This window comes from Microtus oregoni, unplaced genomic scaffold (assembly GCF_018167655.1).
Source record: "Microtus oregoni isolate MIOR12 unplaced genomic scaffold, Mior012 000003F_ref0000135, whole genome shotgun sequence".
In the NCBI taxonomy this organism is placed as follows: Eukaryota; Metazoa; Chordata; class Mammalia; order Rodentia; family Cricetidae; genus Microtus; species Microtus oregoni.
In genome coordinates, this window is record NW_024543062.1 from 10,130,180 (window position 1) to 10,154,681 (window position 24,502).

The following is a 24,502-nucleotide window of genomic DNA, read 5'->3' on the forward strand; positions in this document are numbered from 1 at the left end:
ATTGGGGGTTCTGAGGATATAATTCAGTGGTGGAGCACTTGTAAGAACAGCCTATGAAGGACTTTGGGTATGCATTGCTCAGTGGGAGATTACTTGCCTAGCAAGTGCAAGGCCCTGGACGCTCTATCTAAAACCACACACACACACACACACACACACACACACACACACACTACTCAGTTATCAATATTGCTGAAACAGTGAATATTTTCTAGACACTTTCTTGTTACTCTTTCCAATATGTTCAATAATAATTTTCTTGAGGGCCAGAGGCAAATGAAGAATGGATTTCTCCATTGATCATGTGCTGTGGGACAGTGGTCTTTTGTCCTGTCACTTGTATTATTTTTAATAAAATGCTGATTGGCTGGTAGCCAGGCGGAAGTATAGGTGAGATGACCAGGCAGGAAGTAGAAGTAGGATAATAAGAACAGGAGAATTCTGGGAAGAGGAAAGATCAGTCTACAGTCATCACCCAGACACAGAGGAAGCCAGACACAGAGGAAGCAAGATGAGAATGCCTCCCTAATGAAAGGTACTCAGCTACATGGCTAATATAGGCAAGAATTATGGACTAATATACGTTATAACAGTTATAAGAAGCCTGAGCTAATAGGCCAGCCAGTTTATAATTAATGTAGACCTCTGTGTGTTTTTCTGGGACTGAATGACTGCAGGACCAGGTGGGACAGAAACCTTGGTCAACAACCATCAGTGATTCATTTCCATTGCCTTCCATCTCCCATTGTAATTCAAGCTGAGAGGACATTTCATTTCTCCCTGACCAACAACTTGGTAAGCAAGGTAGAGGGTCAGTTGTTAACTGGGATTCACCCCTACCTGAGATAGGATCTCACTATTGTAGTAAGCATTTTTGTTGGACTATATTTGATTGTCAGCCCCCAAATAATGGCCCAGAGACTTATTATTAATTACGAAAGCTTTGCCTTTAGGCTAGGTTGGTTTCCAACTAGCTCCTATAACTTAGTTAACCCATACTTTTTAATCTGCGTTCCGTCACATGGTTCAGTTACCTCTCCTCAGTATAGCAACACCCCAACTCTGTTGGTGAAATCCTAGATTCTTCCTCCTCTTCCTCTCTCTCCCCAGAAATCCTGCCATCCTCTCCTGCCTACCTATTGACCAGTCAACACTTTATCAAACCAATCACAAGGTTCTTGGCAAAGACATATCTTCACAGTGTACAAAAGGATTATCCCACAACATACTATGTAGCCCAGGCTGGCCTTGAACTGGAATCTTACCACCTCACCACCCTGAATGCTGGGATTGCAGGTGTGGGCCAGCCCAATCATCCATGTCTTTTAAATATCCCTTTTTATTAATTCTTTGAGAATAAATGTTTTTTGATCACTTTTACATCCTCCCCCTTGTTTTACAACTCCTCCCAGATCTGCCTCTACTTTCTTACCTACTTAACCCCATATTCTCTTGTTTTGTTTCTAAAACTCACTGAGTTCGATTTTTGCTGCCCAAATATTCTTGGACATGGGGCCAGCCTCTGGAGTGTGGCTGATCACACCCTTAAAAGGACTCCCTCTCTTAGGGGCTATCAATTGCCAATAGATGCTCATTAGGGGTGAAACTTTATACTCACCTGCCCTCCGCCTGAGTTTTTGTCTGCCTTGAGATTACACAGATCTTGTGCACACACTCACAGACACTGTGATTTCATATGTGCAACTGCCCTGTTGTTCCTAGGAAGCACGGCTTCAGGGTGTCATTCACTACCTCTGGTTCTTACAGACTTTCTGCCCCCTCTTTGGTGACAACGATCCCTGAACCTGGGGAGGAGGATATGATGTAAATGCACTGTGGTAGTCTGATGTAATGGGTCCCCACAAACTCACAGGGGGTCTCACTGGGGAAACAAACAACTCTTAAGGGTAGGCCCCATGCCCAGCAGTAGATGGCCAACATGAAATGAACTCGGGGGCATCTTTGGAGTTTCTTTGTCTCATAATGTTGGGTCAGAGCATTTTATTTTGATTTTTTTCTTCTTCTTGAAGGTCCTTTGTGTATTATATTATGGCTTCCATTTTTGTCTTTTTATGGGGTTCCTGTGTGCATGAATGTATGTGTCTGTGTCTATATGTGTTTCTTGTGCTTTTTTGACTCTTTTTCTTCTGTTTGTTTTGTCCTATTTTGATTTGTCTGTTTTATGTTTTTAAATTTTACTATTATTTCTTAGATGCTTGTTTGTTTTCTAAGGAGAGACAGAAAAGGTGTGGATGTGGATAGGAAGGAGGATGGGGGCCCAGGGACCTGGAAGGACTAGAGAGAGGGAAAACTAATCAGAATATATTACATAAAAAATTTCAATTAAAAAAGAATTTTATTCTTAGCAACATTTTAAATATGATTCAGATTTTCAGAACAAACACCATGGAGTAGTTCCAATGTCTTAATATAAACTAAATTTTAGTGTTTTTTAGTTTTTCGTCTATACTGATTCTAATTTTTCCAAGTCTGTTTTTCAATGACATTATATTTAATGTAATTTTTATCACTTTTGCCTATTTATAAAGTATTTTTTTTTTGCTAAGAAAAAGATAGAGCCTCTTGTTCTTTGCAGGTCGACCATCCATGTCAGTTGTTGTTTGCACAAGAATAAGCTTCTCTGAGGAGGGTGGAGAGCAGCACTAATATGTGGATAGACCAGTAAGTCTTTAGGAGTTGGTTTAATACCACGATCATTTAGCAGAATCGTTCCGTGCTGGGTCTTTCCCTAGGGTCTTTGACATACCTGGGCATAGGTTTTCAGATCCATTAATGATGGCAAATATGGGCTCCATCTTTTGGAGCAGCCTCCAGATGCAATCAGAAAGTGTGTAGTTGCTCCCATGATGTTTGCACCACTATTGCATCGTATCTTACCAGGCCGGTTTTTACTCTAGCTCATAGGGTTCACAGCGAGTGGGACTGATGACTGCTTTTCTCCTCTAGTAGTGTGCACAGAACCTTCAGCACTGTGAAGGTTTGCCAGTACGGATCAAGATTCCAGGTAAGTGCTAGTTTTATTTCCTCATGTTCAAGCATGTAGCATCTTTAGCAGTAGGGTCATACTGCAATGTCTGAGGGCAGCCAATAGCATCAGCAATAGTCTGTTTGGGAATCTTTGAGATTCTATAGTCAACAAGACTAACAGAGGTAACCCATTCATAGCCCTGACCTTTTTATTTTCTCACTTGTGGTGTCCAGTAGAGGCATTGTTGCTCTGTTACAAGGTAATTCAATTTAAATTCTTTTCACACCTGTATGTGTATGTTTTGAGAAAGTTTCTTAGTAGTAGGTCCCCATATGACATTTTCAAAAGGTCTTTAGTGATAGTTATTGTTTTCCATGTATTTCTTCCTCTAGTCTTTCTTCCCCTTCCCCCATTGAAACAATCCTGTTCCATGATTCCTTCTTCTACCATCTCTCTGCTGAAAACCCCCACCCCCCCAGCCCAGACCTGAATTTCTTATAGCCCAGACCAGTTGCTTCTCAAGGGCCCTAAAGATATTGATGAAGATTAGTGATCCTGTAAATAGGTGTACAAAAAAAGGTGAAAACATGGATGAGGGAGAAACTACAGCGGGTTAATAAATGAGGTGTTCGGAGGCAAGTGCCTCCAAGATTATTTTAGCAATTAGCGGGAAGCGTTTTGTCACAAACAAAATAAATCTGTAATCAGAAAATAATTCGTAATCAGCTTTGCAAGTCAAATGGCTTTTTCCCATCCATCGAAGGCAGCTTGAGAATGAAACGATCCAGTCGAGAATGATATTTTCAGGGGATAAAGGCTCGGGACATTTTCTAGGCAATCAGTCAATAGCTAGGTCCTGGGCTTTATAAGGAAGCTATCTAAGTCTGAGCATGCCTGGGTTGCCAGCCAGCATCATTCCAACAGGGCGGATATGATAGGGATGCTCCCCATACCCCTCACAAGCTGTCTAACCACACCAGGAAAAGAAAAACCTCCGTGATGGTTGCTTCCTGGAGCTTAGTAAATGTACACAGGACAAACTTTGCAAGCCTGCTGTAAGGGGTTGGGGTTCTGGCTCAGTCATAGAATGTTTGCCCAGGATCCCCCAATGAGGGGATAAGGTGTGGCTCCGTTCTAGAGCACTTACCTAGAATCCTTGTTTCTGGACAGCTCACTAGCTGATTTCCCTGGAGGGTATTTTTTCAAAGCCCATTTTAATGACATTGAGAGGATGATACAAAGAACGGGAGATAAGACCTGAGCCAGGGAAGACACTTCTCTAGAAGCCCAGCTCCAAGTGACCAAGAACTCAGTGTCCAGAGAAGTGCTTTCTATCCTTAAAAGCATTCATGATTTTCACACATCATGTAAATTGCTCTTTGTGCACAGATAACAAGTGTTTTAGGTGCTCCTAGGAACATGGTCTTTGTCCTAGCCAGCTTTAACTGCCAAAATAACAGTCTAGAGTCACCTAAGAAGGGAGTCACAGTGGAGGAATTGTTTAGATCATACTGACCTCTAAGCAAGTCTGTGGAGGATGGCCTTGACTATTAAGTGATGTAGGAGATCGCAGCCCACTGGGCCAGTGTCCTGGGCTGTATTAACTAAGCCGGAACCTGCTTGTGTGCCAGCCAGCAGTGTTCCGCCAAGATTTCTGCTTCAAGTTCCTCCTTGAATTCTTGCCCTGACTTCCCTCAGTGACGGACTACGACCTAGAATTCTAAGTCAAATAAACACTTTCCTCCACTAAGTTACTTCTGGTTATGTTATTTGTCAAAGCAACAGAATGAAACTAGAACAGTCTTCATACATGGTTTTATTTCTTTGAAGACCAAAATGAAGGTTGAAAGTAGTTTTTCAGATGAGCAGTTATTGAGGCAGACTCTATTAAGAACCAAGTTATCAATAATTTCCCTAAATGTAGTTATTGATCATAAAGGTTCAACTCAGAGGGAACATAATGAGCATGTCTGTCTTACTTAGGATTTCTACTGCCGTGAAGAGACACCATGACCACAGCAATACTTATAAAGGACAGTCCACCGCCATCATGGCAGGAAGCATGGTGGCAGACAGGAAGACATGGTTCTGGAGAGGTGGCTGAGAGTTCTACATCTGGATCCTCAGCAGCAGGAAGAGAATGTGACACACTGGCCAGGCTTGAGCATCTGAGACCTCAAAGTGTACCCCAGTGACACACTTTCTCCAACAAAGCCGCACCTCCTAATAGTGCCACTCCCTGGTGACCAAGCATTCAAGCAGATGACTCTGCGGGGGCATTCCTATTCAAACCACTGCAGTGTATCAGCTACTTTCCCTTTTTTGTCTGCAGATAAAATGGAAAATGCAAATCGAAGAGGACATCTGGGCGGGGGAGATGCTGAGTTGGTAAAGCACCTGCTGTGCCAACTTGAGAACCGGAGTTTGAGCTTCCACATCCATGCAAAACACTGGGTATGGTGGTGTGTCTTTGTAGTCCTACAGCTGGAAGGGTGGAGACAGGAGAATCCCTAGGGATTTGCTATCAGCCAGCCTAGCCAAATGGACAAACCCCAACTCCCAGTGAGAGACCCTGTCTCAAAATTCAAGGTGTATGACACCTGAGGTGTTGACCTCTGACCTCTGGTCTCCACACACAGGCACCACACTTGCATATGCACCTCACACAGAGGAACACACACAACATGAGTGGGCACCCACGCACACACATGCACATGTGCACACACACATGAACAGAGTGTATTTATAGAAATTCAGTGTGCAGACTAAAGTCAGGATGCTTCTTTACATTTTTTTTTTTTCAAGACAGGGTTTCTCTATATCTTTGAAGCCTATCCTGGAACTAGCTCTTGTAGACCAGGATGGCCTTGAACTCACAGAGATCTGCTTATCTCTGCCCCCCAAGTGCTGGGATTAAAGGTGTGTGCCACCATCGCCTGACTAGTCTTTAACTTTTTTTTTTAAAGATTTATTTATTTTATGTGGACCAGTGTTTTGCCTGTGTGTAAGTATGTATACCATGTGGGTGCCCACCAAGGTCAGAAAAGGACTTTGGATCCCCTGGAATTGACGTTATGGATGGTTGTGAACCATTAACATGAATGCTGAGAACTGAACCTGGGTCATCTCCAAGAGCAGCAATGTTCCCTTAACTGCTGAGCCCTCCATCTCCTCAGTCCCCAGGACAAGAAGACCTTGAAGCCAGTGTTCAGTCTAACTAGATGGTGGGCAGCAGGCTGCCAGTCTCATAGTCACTGGCATTTTCTCTCCCAGTGTCTTAAATATTTAGAACGCTTGCTTAGGCTGCACGGATCCAAGAAATAAAATAGACTTATTTTAATAAAGGAGATGCCAGAACGTGCCCCTGTGATTTAGAAAGCCCATTTCATGGTGTGTGTCGGAGCAAGAAATTATGAATTTGGAAAGTCTTTGCTCTCTAGCTGAGGATGCATTAATGATATTAGAATATTAAATATAATGGTCTTTCACATTCATTATCCTCGTGCTCGTTGGAGCCCTTGTCTTCATGGGAGAACCGTGTCCAAGGGCGTGACTAAAGCACACAAGACTGAGGACGAAAGGCGTGATCTTGCAGCTGGCTGTTGGTTTTGGATCTCAGTGCTCTGATCTTCCTTACTTCTTCCCTCATTTCATTTTGAAAGGGTTCGACTAATCCCTTCCCATCATTCACCAGCTTTAGTACTTCTACAGGTCTGAATTTATGTCCTACCCCAAGTCAATAAAAGCAAACTCGTTCTCTGGTGCATTAGACCCAATTCTTCTCTAACTCCATTTTGGTACCCACAACCCATAACCATTTGTTACAGATTTCAAAAGGAGAGAGTTTAGAGTTTCACGCCACAGAAAAACACATTGCTCGGGTTTGACCCTAACTCTCTATAGGTGTGTATCAAGGGCACTTACTTTACTCCACATATAAGAACAAGTGCGTGTCCATTAAGAACAAATGCAAGTGAGGTTTGAGGGTACAGGTGTGCAATCCCAGCATTTTGACTGTAGAGGCAGGAGGATCAGGAGCTTAAGGTTACTTGTGACTACATAGCAAGTTTCAGGTTAGCCTGGGCTACATGAGACCCTCTTAAAAATAGCAACACTACCACCACCACCATCACCACCATCATCATCACTATCACCACCATCACTACCACCCTTAGTAACACAACCACCATCACCAGCACCGACACCATCATCACAACCACCACCATTGCCACCACCACCACCTCCACCATCACTACCACTACCACCACCACCACCACCACCACCACCAAAACCAAATATAAATATAGCAACTCACACCTATAATCCAAAGACTAAGGAGGCTGAGACAGGAGGATCATGTATTTGAGTCAATTTGGGTACATAGTGATACCCTGTCTCAAATAAAACAAAATAAAAAACCATTACTACCACAACCACCACCACCACCACAACAGCAATAAACATCCCCCACCTCCAAAAGTGTTGAGGTTGGAGTTTGTCAACTTGGCAGGAACCTAGATATATCTGGGAAGAGGGAATCCTAACTGAGAAAACGCCTCTATAAGATTGGCCTTAATTAGTGACTGGTATGGGAGAGTCCAGCCCACTGTGGGAAGTACCAGCCCAGGGCAGATGGTCCTGGATGGTGTAAGAAAGCAGGCTGAGAAGGCTCTGAGGAGCAAGCCAGTAAGCAGCAGTAACTTTTAACTCTACATTGAGAAAGAAAGCAACCCTGTTCGTGCACTTATAGATCACATCACTGGGACCTTGAACCTCCAAACCTCTGAATTGAATAAACGCCCTTTTCATTGTAAATAACCTGTCTTAGGGTTTCTATTGCTGTGAGGAAACACCATAACCACAGCAACCCTTATAAAGGAGAAACATTTAATTGGGTTACATTTTCAGAAATTCAGCCCATTATCATCATGGTGGGACATTGTGGCATGTAGGCAGACGTGGTACTGGAGAAGTAGCTGGGAGTCCTACATCTTATTGGCAACAGGAAGTGGTCTGCAACACTGGGTTGTATCTTGAGCATATATGAGACCTAAAATCCCACCTCCACAGTGACACACTTTCTCCATCAAGACTACATCTACTCCAACAAGGCCACACCTCCTAATAGTGCCACTCCCTATGAGATTATGGGCACCAATTACATTCAAACTACCACATAGACTGTCTCAGGTATTTCACTACAGAGATGAAAAACTGACAAATGCAAGTTATGACCAAATCTGTCTGGCCAACTCACAGTCTTACTCTGGAACATATTTTGGTTTTCCACTGCTGTTGAGCAAAGTTCAGGTGTTTTGTTTCAGTAATGTGAAGTTCATATAGACTATATATATAGCAAATTGTATAATCCCCATGCCAACCAGGATGCAGAAACACAACAGGAAGTGGCAGAGGGAATGGCATATTTTCAAAGGCCTGTCTCTGGTGACCTGCTTTCTCTGACCAAATCCCATCTTCTTCAGATTTTGAATTCATCCATGGATAAAACTATCAAGCATATCCGAATCCTCATGATCTGTCTATGGAAATTCTGTCACAGACACATGCAGAGACAGATGTTGTCAACATTCCAGCACATCTGTCTATCAATAACTTGTTTGTTTGTCTATTATCTACCATCTAGCTACATTCTGTTTGACTCTATCTATCTATCTATCTATCTATCTATCTATCTATCTATCTATCATCTATCTATCTATCTATCTATCTATCTATCCATCCATCTATCATCTATTTTCTATCATCTATGTATCTGTCTGTCATCTATCTACTATCTATATCTATACATCTATCTGTCTATCATCTATCTGCCTATCATCTATTATCTCTCTATCATCTATGTATCAATCCGTCTATCATCTACTATCTATCATCTATATATATCTGTGTCTATCATCTATTAATCTGTCTGTCTATCATCCATCTATCTATATCTACCTATCTATTATCTATCTGTCTATCATCTATCTATCTATCTATCTATCTATCTATCAATCATCTATCATCTATCTGCCTACCATCTGTCTGCTACCTTTCTGTCATCTATCTATGTATCTATCTGCTGGTCATCTATCTATTATCTGCCTGTCACCTCTACCTGTCATCTATCTAGTATCTGTGTGTCTGTCTTCCATTTATCATCTATCGATCATGTGTCTATCATGTATCTATCATGTGTCTATCATCTGTCATCGCTCTATCAATCGTCTGTCATATCTATCTATCATATATAGGTACGTATCCACCATTTATCTACCTATCCACACACCTGTCTTCCTAATGTCCACATATGCACATGAGCAGAGCAGGGTTCATATTGAGGTCTGTCTCATCCCCAGCCGGCACTTTTGCTCTAACACAGGTTAGTAGCAATTTTCTGTAAAGAGCCCTAAAGTGAATACTTTAGTTGCTATGGTCTCAGTAGCTCCTGCTCAGTGCTGCCCTAGCAGTGCCGAAACAGCTGTTCACAACACATAAACAAATGTGTATGGACATCTTCTCGTAAAATACTATTTACCCCCAAAGGCAGGGAACTAGAGTCACACAAAGCCTCTGCTTTGTCCTGCTGTCCGTTTCTAGGATGATTCTGGGTAGAAGAGAGCGTAGAGAGAGGTGGCTATGCACTGTGCATGATGGCTTTGAGAGATGAAAGGTAATTTCACGAGGCAGGAGCAGATGGCGTTCATGTGAGGTATGGGAATTAAAGGATAGGTAAACGTGGGAAATGTGATAGGGGATCAAGTCTTACAGATCTAGTTGTTAAGCAAAGTTCTACCATGTGGCCCAGCCTTTTCTAGGCCCTGGGAACACTGAATGGAGAAGTAAATAAAAGCAGCTTTTGAGACTGGGAGTTTGAGTCAGTGGATTGAATGCTTGCCTCCCAAGTACAAGGCCCTGGCTTCAACCCCAGCACTGATAAATGAACACATAAATAAAACATTAAAAAAAAATCTAGCCCTTGTCTTCAAAACAGGTGGCAGTTTGGAAGAGAGAGAGAGAGAGCTCTGGAAGGTTATAGTACAAAGGGAAAATAGAATTTTTCAACGCTTTACTATTTGTATCTGGGTCTCTGGAAGCTTCCATCGCTTCCTGGAAAGGTCTGTCTTTCCTCTTAGTTAATCCTTGGAAATTCCCTTCCAGACCCTTCTGGAGGCATGACTCCTAGATCATTCCAGATCCAATTAGGTCAACAAGATTACTCATCACAGATGGTATTGGGAGGTGTGGGATGTTTAAGAAGATAAAGTTTGGTCCTATGAGGGTATGCCTTTAAGAGGAACATTGGCCTTCCTCTTTCTCTGGTTTTGCTCCCCTGCTGCCATGAGGTAGCTTTCTGTGCTGTGTATTCCTGTGATGACATTTTGCCTTGCCACAGCCTTAGGAGCACTGGGAGCCAACTGACCCTGGACTGAAACCTCCATAGCTGTGAACTAAAAATAAACCCCTTCTTTCCTTGCTTTTTCAGTTTCAAGTGTGCATGTGGGTGCGTGCGTGTGTGCGTGTGGGCGTGTGGGTGGGTGTGTGCACGAGAGTGTGTGCATGTGGGTGTGTGTGGGTGCATGCATGTAGGTGCATGCATGTGGGTTGTGTGCACGTGAGTGTGTGCACGTGAGTGTGTGCACGTGGGTGCGTGTGTGTGGGTGTGGACATGTGGGTGCGTGTGTGTGGGTGTGTGCTTGCAGGTGTGCATGTGGGTGTGTGCAATGAGTGTGTGCATGTGTGTGTGAGCATGTGGGTGTGTGCGTGTGGAGGTCCAAGGTTGATACTGGGAATCATTCCCAGTCATTCTCTCCCCTTATTCAACAAGACCATCTCTCCATCAAAACCAAAATTCACTGATACGTCTAGTCTTGTTAGATTCCTCTGGGGACACCTGGTCTCTACTTTTCTGAGACTGGACTTACGGACCACCCAGCATTCACTTGGATGTTGGTGACCTAAACTCTGGTATTCGTACTTGCTCAGCAAGTGCTTAACCATGGACCCATCTCTCCCACCCACCCTCTCTCTTTAAGGGAATTGGGAAAGTTCCTCTTTTGTGTGGTATGTGTGTATGTGCTGGATAAACTTTTTTAAAATTATAATTACATCATTTCCCCCCATTTCCTTTATTCCATATAACTCACACATATATGTATATGGATATATAGATACACACATATATGTGTGTGTGTTGTGTGTCTGTACATATACATACACGCATACATTCCACTGAGTCTGTTCCGTGTTTCATGTACACGATTTCAGGGCTGTCCACTTGGTATTAGATAGCCAATTAGGGGGGTCCTCCCGGGGGGAAAGACTACTTCTACTCTCAGCATCCTTTAGTTGCCTGTAGTTCTTTGTCTAGGGTGGGACCCTCAGAGATTTACCCCTTCCAAGTTTGCATATCTATTATTGTGGTCTTTGTTCAGGTCTTGGTTAAGCAGCCATATTGTTGAGGTATCATGGCTGAAGCTTCCTTGCCATTTCTAGAAGATATACTCTCACCTCACACATTTGCTGATCCTCTGTATCTTAGTCTTTCTTCTGAACTAAAGAGCTGTGTTGTAGATGCAGTCATTAGGGTTAAGGACCCACATTTTGACCAGTGGTGGTAAAATGATCCATGTGAGATAGTTATCGACAATCACATCGATCAAAGCAGACCTAAAATAAAGTTCGGGACAAGAAGGGGTTACCTTAGTCATCTCAGTGGTTTTCTGTAAGATCTCTCTGGCAAAGAAAAGTGATAGTTATTCTTTTTCTTTTTCTTTTTGTTTGGTTTTTCGAGGCAACTAGCTCTTGTAGACCAGGCTGGCCTTGAATTCAGAGATCTGTCTACCTCTGCCTCCCAAGTGCTGGGATTAAAGGCGTGTGCCACCCCCACCCAATGATCGTCAGTTATTCTTGACTGTCAACCCAATTAGACCAAGAATGGCCCAGAAGACACAAGCTGTTTTTTTTATTCCTTTTTTTTACCTTGTCTTTCTTTCTTTCTTTCTTTCTTTTTCTTTTCTTTTCTTTTTTTTTTACAAAATTTTGCTGGATTCCAATTCTTTTTTTTTAAATATTTATTTATTTATTATGTATACAATATTCCTTCTGTGTGTATGCCTGCAGGCCAGAAGAGGGCCTGTGAATTGAACTCAGGACCTTTGGAAGAGCAGGCAATGCTCTTAACCTCTGAGCCATCTCTCCAGCCCTTACCTTGTCTTTCATATCATAGTAGACTTAACCCCACGAAGCCAGGAACCAAACAAACCTTCCTTCTTTTTAAAATGATTGTCTTACACATTCTCTCAGTGACGGGAAGATGGCTAAAGGAGTCCCATACTAAGACAGTAAGTTGGAGAGTATTATCCAAGTTCTTCTCAGAGCCTCAAGGAGAGATGAGACTAATGGTTATCTATTGAGCAAAGAATCAGCACGAAACAAATTTCTCCCATCCTACCCTACTACAGTTACTCTGTTGTGTGCTGTTGTATTTCCTCCTAATTGAAATGTTTCCTCCTGGAAGGAGGATGGAGGCTCATAAAATTCAGGAAGTAAACAAACCTCACATGTTTGGGAAAGCTGAAACTAACAAGACATTAAGTCCGAGGCCCCTCCCCCAAGGCTGTGGAAACAGCAAACAACTGGCTGGGGCTGACATTCTACAACCTCGCTTGCTGCATGGAGATCCCACAAGGAGCTCCAGGGATGTGGTTTTCATGAGTTGTATTATCTTCTAGGGTGGGCTTTTTGTAATGTAGCTGCCTTTGGGTCATTCCTGCTCCTCTAAGTAGCTTCTCACCCATGCTTCTTCTGTTAGTAACTCAAAAAAATTCTTTGGTTTTGCCAAGTTGGATTTTGGTAGGATCATTGACCTTGGATTGTCATAGGGTGAGTGGATGTTTGCATACCCCTGGGAAAAGTCTCACACAGAGTGCGTATGTGTGTATCTGAGTGGGGAAGCCAGAGGCCAAGGTTGTGTGCCATTCCTCAGACACTGGCCACCTTGATTTTTTTTTTTTTTTTTGAGACAGTGTCTCTCAAAGAACCTGGAACTCACCAAAAAGACAAATCTATAAGCACCATGGATCTATTTGTCCCCTAAGTGCTAGGATTACAAACACACACTATGTGTAGCTTTAAAAACATGGAACTCAGATCCTTGTGTATATAAACTCTTCTAGTTGGTGTTATCTGCCAGCTTGACACAACCGGGAGTCACCAGATCAGATGGGCTTGTGGGTGACGCCTTTTGGGATTTGCCTTGACTGTTAATTGGTGTAGGAGGGTCCAGTCCATTGTGGGTGGACCATTCCCTAGGCAAATGGTCCTGGGTTGTATAGAAACATATCTAACCATAAGTCTGTGAGCATTTCTCTGTGGTTTCTGCTTCAAGTTCCCATGTGAGTTCTGCCCTAACTTCTTCATTGATAGAGTGTGACCTGGAATTTTAAACCAAATGATCCCTGTCCTCCCCTCAGTTGCCATCAGCCAGTGTTTTGTCATAGCAGCAGGAAAGAAACTAGAACACAAGCAAAGCACTTTACCAACTCAACCATCTCTCTGGTCCCTCAGCCTCTTTCCTAAGAATTGCCTTATTGCTGACACAGTTTTTGAAAGGCTGAATCTGGTACCTGTTTGAAAGAGTTAACACATTCCATTTGGAAAAAAAAAGAAATTAAAAAAAAAAAACGTAACCATGTGGTGACAGAGAATTTGTTCTCTCCTTTGGGCAGCAGCTACAGGATTTCTCGCCAATTAGAAGCATCTGGTCCTCATAGGAGATGCATCCCTGGTTGAGCTGGCAGGTACCTATGGATGTGACACTCTGTGAAGTTCCTGATGGCCCATCTGTGATGTCTTCCCTTCCCAGAGACTGGGCCCCTCCCTCCTCCTCTCCAACTAGTCTGCTTTTCATTTGAAATATTTTTAAACACTTAGAACTGAAAAAGCAAGACCATCTGAAGTAATAAGGGCGGCGGGGCTGCGTCCCCAGCACCCCGGCCGCCTGCTTGGCTAGCTTATGCCCCAAAATAATTACACGGACACTGTATTCCTCCGAACACTGCCTGGCCCATTCTCTTCTAGGCTAATTCTCACATATTAATTTAGCCCATTTCTAATAATCTGTGTGTAGCACCCCAAGGTGCACTTACCGGGAAGATTCTAGCCTATGTCCATCCTGGGTTGGAGCTTCATCCCGGGAGCAGGGCATGACGTCTCTCTCAGGCGTCTGCTCCCAAGAGCAGAGCTGTCGAGACTCTGACCTCACTTCTTGTTCCTCCCAGCGTTCTGTTCTGTTTTTACTCCTCCCACCTATCTTCTAACCAATAAAATGGGCCAGGGCAGTTCCTTTATTAGCCAATGACCTTCCTCCATCAACCATCTCTACTGTCTCCCTCCTCCTTCCCCCTTCCCTTGTTCTCTCTCCTCTTGTCCCCCCTCCTTCTTTTAAATAGAGATGAGAGTGATACTCTAATTTGCTTTTTCGAGTTTATTTCATTTTAATTATTTTTTAGATTTATTTATTTTTTCAATGGTGTGTGTGGTATGTACACCACATGTATGAGGGTGCCCTCAGATGGGAGATGAAGACATCAGATCCCCTGGAGGTGGATTTACAGGAGGTTGTGAGCTTCCTGACATGGGTGCTAGGATCCTAATGCAAGAGCAGCGAGTGTTCTCAATCACTGAGTCAACTCTCCAAACCCTGGCTTTTCCAAATGTGATCAAAGGGGGCATCTACAACAGGGATAGTCATGATGGACGTTTATTTGTGCAAGAGTGTACATGTGTGCCACAGGGCACTTGTGGGTGCCAAAGAACAACTTGCAGAAGTTGTTCCTTTCCTGCTGTTCTACTATATGGGTGCCTGTGTGTGTGTGTGTGTGTGTGTGTGTGTGTAGATGTGTTGACTAAGATTTCTGTCCCTCTTGGTCTCACAGCTGTTAAGCCCCAAAGAAACAAACACACAGAGGTCTACATTAATTATAAACTGATTGACCTAGTAGTGTAGTTCAGGCTTCTTATTAACTCTCATAATTTATATTAGCCCATAATTCTCGTCTGTGTTAGCCACATGGCTTGGTACCTTTTTTGGCGAGGCAGTCATATCTTGCTCCCTCTGTGTCTGGGTGATGACTGCGTACTGACTCTTTCTTCCTCCCAGAATTCTCCTGTTCTCATTGCCCCGCCTCTACTTCCTGCCTGGTTGCCCTGCCTATATTTCCTACCTGGCTACTGGCCAATCAGCATTTTATTAAAATACAACTGACAGGGTACAGACCATTGCCCCACAGCATGCATGCGTGTGTGAATCCCAGGTACTCAGGCTTGGTGGCAAGCATCCTTTATTTTGCTGAGCCAGCTGGCTGGCCCGCTGCCCATGATTTATCGAGCAGTTATACACCCTGGCATCTGTGCCCAACATTTTACATGCATCATCTCACTTAACTACTGAAACACCGTGTGAGTGTGTCAGTGCCATCAGCAGCCCATTTACAGAGAAGGAACACAGATTTCCCAAAGTGTAACTTCCCTAGTCCAGTGTCACATGGTACCTGAGGGGTTCAACGGAATCCTAGCACCATGCCGTCAGGGTTCACCGCTCATACTGGCAGATCTAAAAGTCTTTATAATATATATAAAATACGATATATAATTATATAATGTATTTTTACATCAATAAAAATACACAATAAATTTACAGATAAATTTGTAAAATATATAAAATATATAATGTGTATGTATAAAACATATATAATACATAAACTTGTGATCCCTTCCTGCCTCTCTGCCCCATTATCCCTGAATCTAGCACTTTCCTGAACTCTCAAACTATTCACTGTAACGTTTTTTTCAGGTGGACAGGGCTCTCTCCTGGAATTCTTCTCTCCCCTGTGCCCTAGTTTCATTTCGGTTGCTGTGATAAAGCAGCCTGACCCAAAGCAGAGTAGAGGAGAGAAGGAGTTCGCTTGGCTTCCACTTCTCTGTCACAGTCCATTTTTTTCAGGGAAGTCGCGGCAGGAACTCTATCAGCCAATCCCATCCCATCCACAGTCAAGAGTATAGAGAAAGGGATGTGCCCACGCTGCCTGCTTCTTCTCGTTAACTAGTCTTCATCCAGCTTTCTCCTGTCTCATACAGATCAGGGCCATCTGCCTCGAGAATGGTGCCACTTACAATGGGCTGCGTCCTCCCATACCAATTAACCATCTAGACAACCCCCCACAAGCCCAGAGGCCAACCTGGTCTAGGCAGTTCCTCGATGAAGGCTCTTTTCTCGGGTGAGTCTTTCTAGGCTGTAAGTTGACATTTAAAACTAACCATCACGTTCACGGTTCTCGTGAATGCAGCCTTTCATTTCTTTCCAGTCTAAACCTTATTAACCAGCCTGTTTTTCCAAATGGACTCTTGAATGAATGAACAGGAAGAGAATGAGACGCAGCTGTTATTCAGACACACGGATTTCACTCATTGAGGGAAAGAAACGGCTTGGGTCTTAATGGAAAACCAAGAATTCTACAGATGAGCCCTTCAGCCTCCTCGCAAAGGCTCAGAAATTGGAGAACTTTTGTGTTGCCCAGCTTGTGGTCTTTTATTTTAAGCCACAGTGGGATTAAACAGGGATGGTAGCAATCGAATACATGCATTATTTTCCCTAAATAGAGGATGCATCTGGCTACTTCATCCCCTTTCAATTTCAAATGTGATTTGTTCAAATCCCTCAATTTAAAGCAACAGATCCTCTTTAAATAATAGAACACACAACCTCCTGCCTTCCCATGAAAAGACAGAGGTTGTGTGAGTGTGTGCAGCTGAATGGACATGCATTTGTGTGCATGTCTCTGTGTCTGTCTTTATGTGCATGCCTCTGTGTGTATTGTTGACGTATACACATTTGTGTGCAAATGTATGTGTGTATTGTGTATCTAGATGCATTTATGTGCATGTGTATTTTTTATTTGCTTATATAGGCATGCTAATAGGTACATATGTGTTTGCATATTATGGATGTATATGAATTTGTGTGCACCTATGTGTGTGTGAATTTATATGTATATGCCTGTGTGTGGGCTGTAGATATATATGCATTTGTGTGCATGTGTGTGTGTACTGTGTATCTATAATGTATTTATAAGCATGTGTATAATTTTGTTTACATGTGCATACTTGCATGTACATATGTTTGTTTATTGTATATGTATATGCATTTGTGTGCAGATATGTGTATCTTTTTATATGTGTACTGTTTTTCTGTGTATATGTATGTGCAAATGCAATAGTATGCATGGGTACATGTATATTCTCATGCCTGTGTACATATATATTTATGTGTGTATATGTATATTTACTTATTTATATGTTACTGTGTCCAAAATTCCTGAAAAAAGCATCCTCGGGGGGATTTATTTTGGCACGGGGTTTCAGGAGAAACAGTCTATCATGGAAAGTGTGATGATTACTCTTAACTGTTATCCTAACACAACCTAGAATCACTTGGAAGAATTTTATTGACCAATGTTTTAGGTCAGGTTGGTTCATGGACACTTCTATGAGAGGTTGTCTTGATTGTTAACTAGCAGATCCCACTGTGAGCAGCACTATTCCCTGGGCCCAGTGGTTCTGGGCTATGTAAGAGTGGAGGGTAATGGCTGAAAGCAACCAGACAGCATGGGTACTTTTGTGTTTTCTCTGCTCTTGACTATAGCTCCTTTGAGTTGTTGACTTGATTTCTTTCCCCCTTGTATCCAAATGTTACAGTTCATCACCAAGTGGAAGTTAGGGCCGGAACTCAAGGCCTCATATCCACAGTCAAGAGCAGAGAGAGCAAATGTATCCATGCTGCCTGCTTGCCTGTCATTTCTGCTCCGCTGGTTTTCTTTACTCTTCAGCAGTTCAGGGTCCACATTCAGGGTGGGCTTCCCCACCTCAGCTAACAGTCAAGACAACCCCCCACAGACATGCTAATAGGCCAAGCTAGATAATTCCTTGAGACTCTCTTCCTGAGTGAGTCCAATTGGTGTCAAGTTGACAATGACAATCAATCAATTCACCACCTTAATTAACCTAGACAATTCCTAAGAGCTGCGTGGTTCTAGATCCCGTTAAGCTGATAATAGGTATTAAATGTCATGACCTCCATTTAACCAGTTCCCCTTGCTGGGATGATCTTCCTCCTGCCTCTTCCTTTGGCTGTGGTTAAAGGCAGCACCTGTCTTTCCAGATTGGCAGAGCACAGAATCGTTTAATGTGTTGGAAAGATTCTTTGAAGTTGGAAGGCTTGCTTTGTCTTGAAACCCTCTCTTCCTGCTGTGTTCTGCAAGATTCTGCACAGTCATGACTTTCCCCGGAAGTTGTTACCTTCTCTGAAAAGTGGAGGAGGTGGCTTAATAAATATGCAGTAGACTAACACATGTGTAAATGTATGAGTGGAGGGACTATGCTGCTTGGTCTCCATTGATAGGCTTGAGAATCACCCAGGAGAGAGAAACCTCTGGGCATGTCTGTCAGGGGGTTTCTAGCTTGAGTTCATTGAGATGGGAAGACCCACCATAAATATGAGGGGCACCGTACCATAGGCTGGGATCCTGGATGGGCTAAGAAGAGAAAGCGAGTTGAACACTCTCATTCATTTCTCTGCTTTCTGCTATGTTCTGTGAGCACGTAGGATGGATTTGTTGACTCCTTGCTATAACGAAACTAACAGAAATGGACTTTTCCTGGAGATTGGGAGTTCAGTATCAAGAGGATGGGCAGCTCGCTCTCTTGAAGACCATCACTCTCCACGGCTTGGAGTTGTCTTCATTCTTGTGTGTGCACATATGTGCGTTATTGTATGTATATGGGTACATCTGTGTATATAGTATGTGTATGTGTGTATGTGATGTAGGTGCTAGCACACACTTGGCTTTTGTTACTCAGGAATGCTATTCCCTTTGCTTTAGACAGGACTGTCATTGACCTGGAACTGGTCAAATAGACTATGTTGGACGACCAGGGAGCCCCAAGGGTCTGCCTCTGTTTCCCCAGCATGCCATCACAGTTAGATTTTTATCTTTAATGTGGACTCCCATCATTGAACTCAGGTCCTTGGTACAGCAAACTCTGCCCGCTCACCTGTCTCCCAGTCCCCAGGTGGTTGCTCTCCGTGTCCCATCTGTCCCTTTCTCTATGTGTATCTGTGTACTAGGACACCAGTAAGGTTGGACTGGATCCCACCAATATGACCTCATTTTACCTAAACTACTTCTTTAATGACCTTTAAAGTTCTGTGTATTCGGTATGCCCAAGTCTAGGGGTTATTACATCAGCATGTGAATTTGGGGGTGCTTACAGCTCCCTCAGGGGGCACAAATGCAGGCTTCTTTCCTTTCCCTTCTTTTGTTTTATGAGCCGTTTGGAACACGTTGCCACTCTCATTTTCTTGGCCTGTGATGTGTTCTTAATGGCATTAATTCTTCCTCTGAAGGGCCTCTAAATATAGCTCCCCATCTGCCGCCAGGCAGTGAGTTATCACTCATCACCCACTTACCGGTGGCTTCCTTACACGCACAGAGGAGGAAAAGCTGTGGGAACTCAGGGAAGGCATGTCCTCTGTGAGGCTCTCAGTCAGTGCAGGTCCGTAGAAAAGCTGGTAGTCAAATGAGGCTCCAGAACCTCCAAGAACACAGACAGATGCCCAGACTCCAGCACTCCGCCATTCGCGGCTGGAGAGATGGCTCAGCAGTTCGGCTCCCAGTATCCATGTTAGAGGGTACACAAGTGTCTGTAACTACAGTTCCAGGGTTTCAGAGATTTTGGTCCATGGTTGCTTGACCTCCTTGCTTTGGGTGTGTGACGAGGCAGAGCATTGTGGCCGCCAGCAGAAGGCAGAGGGGAACTGCTTATTTCATGGAAGCGAGGAAGCAGAGAGGCAGAAGGGAGAAAGAAGGAAAAGGAGGAGAGAGGGGAGTATTGTGTTTTTCAATTTGTTTATCTTATGTGTATGTGCATGTGTTTGTGTGAGTGTATGCCACATGTGTGCTGGTGCCCATGGTGGCCAGAAGAGGGTGTCAGATCCCAGGAAACTGTGGTTACAGGCTGACGTGGGTGCTAGGAAAAGAACTCAGGTCCTCTGGAAGAGCAGCAAGTGCTCTTAACCACTGAGCCCTCTTTCCAGCCCCTAGAGGGCATTGTTTTATGTGTGTGTGGGATGCATGTGTACATACTTGCATGTGTGCAGGTGCACATGCGTGAGTGTCCATGTGGATACCTGAGGTTGGCCCCAGATAGCTTCATGAATCACTCTCCAATGCACAGATTGAAGCAGAGTCTTTCTCTGAAGTTGGAGCCCACCATTTTGGCTAGCCCCGTTACTCAGTTTTTTTTGGGGATGCTCATCTCTGCTTGCTATATTGAGATCATAGATGGTTCACTACGCCCACCTGGCATTTACACGGGCTCTCAACTCTGTTTCTCTTTCTTGTTTTCCTCATGCTTTCTTGTCAGAAGCCTTACCCGTTGAGCCGTCTCTAAAGAGAGCCTTTTTCCTGAGTATAATACTGGTTCTAGGGAGGCTAAGGAAACTCCACTTAACTATTCAATCATCTATGGCTGTCTGGATGCTGATTCTATTTGATTCTACATCCAGATGCTCAGAGCCACAATAAAACTTAGCATTTACTCTGTGGGTGGGGCTGGGGGAGACAGCGACTCAAAGCTTGAGAAACACCAGTTGTCAACCATTGGGCAGACTCTGTCCTCTTTTTAAAAACGTTAAGTTATATTTGTTATTTATTATTGTGTGCATTGTGTACATGTGCGTGTGGAGGTCAGAGGACAACTTGCAGGAGTCAGTTCTCTCCTTCCGCCATGTCCCTCTTAGAGATGGAACTCAGGTCATCCGGCCTTCACCCACTGAGCCCCCTCTCTCTGGCCCCAGCCTTCTCAATGCCTGTGCACTCTCTCCATGGTGCGGGTGGACCATTAAGTATTTGGCTACTTATTCAGCTATCGATTCGGTGTCCAGATTTTTGCCCCAGGGTGAACACTGCTGTTCACAGATGGCACCTTTCATTTCTATGCCACCACTTTGTAGGGTAGAAATCTGGGTCACAGGAGAGCCGGTTTTAATTTTGTGATCAATGCTACCCATTTGATCTTCCCAAAGGCAGAAACACCTCCCACTGGACTCCCTCCCTTACCAGGAGCTCATACCAGGTGTGAGCAGTGCCTGCCGGTTTAATTTGCATCTCTTTGACTAGCAGCCAGTGTGAGCATCTTTTCACACTATGAGCAGTCAGGTGGCTTTGCTCTTGACATAGATCGTCGACTCTAGGTTTTCATTGTGGTGTTTATCATTTCTTGTTAATTCCCAAGAGCTCCTTGTCTATTATACATATTTGCCTTTAAACTAACTTACATCTGTACTGTAACTACTACTGTAGTTCCATTCTGTTGCTGGATTAATACCATGACTAACAGCAGCGTGGAAGAGGAGAAGGTTTATTTGGCTTACACACCAGATCACAACCCATCATTGAGGGAAGTCAGGGCAAGAACTTGAAGTAGAAATCGTGAAGGAACGCTGCTGGCTGTCTTACTCAAAGGCTTATATTCATTCATATATCTTTCTTATATAGCTCAGGACCATCTGCCTAGGGAATGGTGCTGCCCACAGTGGGCTGGGCCCTCCTGCATCAATTAACAACCAAGATGATCCCCCCACAGCCCAATTCAATCTGGGCAGTTCCTCAATTGCGACTTCCTGCCGAGGTTGACTCTAAACTGTGTCTAGTTGTCAAAACTAACTTAGACAAGTACTTCATCTTTCCCATATATGTCTTCATTTACAATTCCTGTTTAAAATGTACACGATTATCGTGTTTAACTTTATAGCTTTGGGGTTTCTCATCTAGGTGTGGAGAATCGCTTTAATGTTCCAATGTGTATATGATCTCTTAGACTTTCTTGGAAACTCTTTGCTTTCTCTTTCACGTTTTTGTTTTCCGACTCAGGAGTTGCCTGGTTGGGGAAATGGCTCAGTTGGTAAGGAGCTTCCTGCTCAAACCTGAGGACCAGAGTGGGATCCTCAGGCCCATATAAAAAGCTAGCGTAGCAACAGGTGTTTGCAATGGCATTGCAGGGAGGCAGAGGCAGATAGAATGCTGAGTAAGGCTAACCAGCCAGCCCAGTTTAACCGATGAACTTCAGTTCCTAGTAAGAGACTGTGTCTTGGAAAAATCAAAGTGGGTAGCATCTGAGAAAAGCATCCCTTAACATCTCTGAGCTTGGCTCCATCTTTTAAATGAGGGAGGAAATAAGCTCAACCCAACCCAACCCAAAACCTCCGCATGCACAATCATCGTGAGAACGAAAAGGCATGTTTGGAGTGGTCCTGGAATGGGGTCCACAGTGGCTTCTTCATGAATGATGCCTGCTTTTCCTTTCTTTGGAAGGTTGGGGATTCGTTAATGAAAGATGACCTCACAGTCTTTGAAACTTTCCTCACTGAAAGGCGGGAACTGTGGCAGGTCTTCTTCTATCAAGAGGTTGCAGCGATGGATGGAGCAGTGGGAATATAGAAGGCTCAGCAGTGCCTGGGCTCAGGTCGGAAGAGAACTGCACTTTCTATCTCTTGCCTGCAAGGTACTTAGAATGCTCTGAGCCTCGGGGCTGTGAAGAAGCCCAAGCAGCTTAGAGGAGAGGCCTGTGTGCACAGGAGTCAAGGCCCCAACAGATAAAAGCTCTGCCTGGATTGCAATCCAACAACAACAACACTTAAACTACTTATTTTTGTCTAATTAATTAATTAGCTCATTAATTATTTCTATATATGTGCATGGAGGTCTTACGAGTACCGTGGCACGCATGTGCAATTGAGAGGATAACTTGTGGGAGTCAGCTGAGACCTCTCTCTAGTTCTTCCTTTTTCTTTTTTTAAGAGATAATCTCTCTGTGTGGCCCAGGCTGGCATGAAACCTGCTTTATAGCCCAGGCTACCTTCAAACATTTGCGCTCTTAATCTTCTTCCTCAGACTTCCAGGTCTTGTGCTGTGTAATAATCCTCTTGTACACTGTAAAGATTTGTCACTCGACTTGGTTTAATAAAAAGCTGACTGGTCGGTAGCCAGGCAGGAAGTATAGGTGGAACAGCCAAGCTAAGGATGCTGGGATGAGAAAGGGAGAGGAGATGCCAGAAGTCACAGAGGAAGTGGGATGTGTACAAAATGAGGTAACAAACTATGAGCCTCGTTGCAAAGCATCGATAAGAAATACATATTAATTTAAATATAAGAGGTAGCTAGCTAGTAACAGGCCTGAGTTATCAGTTGAGCATTTGTAATTAACATTAAGCCTCTATGTGTTTATTTGGGAGCTTCTGGTGAGACAGAAACTTCTGCCTACATTGCTGGGGTTACAGGTGCTCAGCACCAGACCTGGTTATGCTCCATTTCTTAGAATTTCCACAATGGGAGGAAACTCCTAGGCCATGAAGTTCATCTGAAAGAGGGATACAAATCGTATTTAAAGCATAGCGAGCCTTCATGCTTTGAGATGGTCTGTCACTGCGCCATGGTTAATAGGAACATGTGCATCATAGTGTAAGGAGGGGCACAGAAGTAAACACAGCCATGGTGGGCATCAGTTTTTAACGTTGCATATCTGTTCCTGGAGGCAGCCCTTCTACTATTTCTAGCCATCTTGTTACAGGTAGTCAGGGTGTGTGTGTGTGTGTTTCCAAGGAATTGAGCTCATACAGATTTGCCAAAGTAACTGAGTAGGAGCTGGCAAGATGGCTCAGTGGTGAAGTGCACTGGCTGCCCTTCTGGAGGACCCAGGTTCGATTCCCAGCACCAATATGGCAGCTCCCAACCATCTCTAACTTCCATCTCAGGGGATCTGATGCCCTCTTTGGTCCTCTGTGGACACACCATGCATGTGGTACACACGTGCAGTCGAAACACCCATACATATAAAAAAAACAGCAGAGTAACTATATACAAAACGATAGAATGGGTCAGATATGCTTTTGAGACTGACAGGGGAACTGTGGGTCATGGAACTCAAGGGCCCTGATTAGAGTCTGGGGGCTTCCAAAGAGAATCCTCCCTCTCCCAGCAGCTACCATTGCTGATAAATAGTTCATCAGTGTGGGGTGGGGCCCGGAGAGCACCTCCTCATCTATGTCAGAATTTTGGCTGGCTCCATTTTTACAGGTGACAGCAGCTGCCGTGAGTTTGTGACTGGGAGACCAAACAGCTGGGTCTTGCTCTGAAGAATGACCACAGCTCTCCTCCCACTGTCTGGCTCTTATGCTCATCCTCACGCTTTTCCACAATGCTCCCTGAACCTCAGTGGGGTGTATGTGTGGGTGATATAGGTGTCCCATTTAGGGCTGACACTTAGTCTCTTATTCTCAGCACTCTGATGAGTTATGTAACTTTCTGGTGATGTAAGAAGAAGATCCTCAGGCCAAGGTTAGAGCAGCCAAGGTCTATGGGTAGAAGCATAAATACTTAGAAAGCATTTTGACAG

The 24,502-nt window shown here is 43.8% G+C and overlaps 1 long non-coding RNA gene across 1 annotated transcript in view; it reads left to right on the plus strand.

Moving 5' to 3' along the window:
- LOC121445184 overlaps positions 1-5,091 on the plus strand; it is a 28,292-nt gene extending 23,201 nt beyond the window's left edge. The window contains exons 2-3 of the long non-coding RNA XR_005973899.1: positions 2,968-3,025; positions 4,973-5,091. This is a non-coding gene — a long non-coding RNA (uncharacterized LOC121445184). The remainder of the gene's footprint in view (positions 1-2,967; positions 3,026-4,972) is intronic.
- The last annotated feature ends 19,411 nt before the right edge of the window (positions 5,092-24,502 follow it).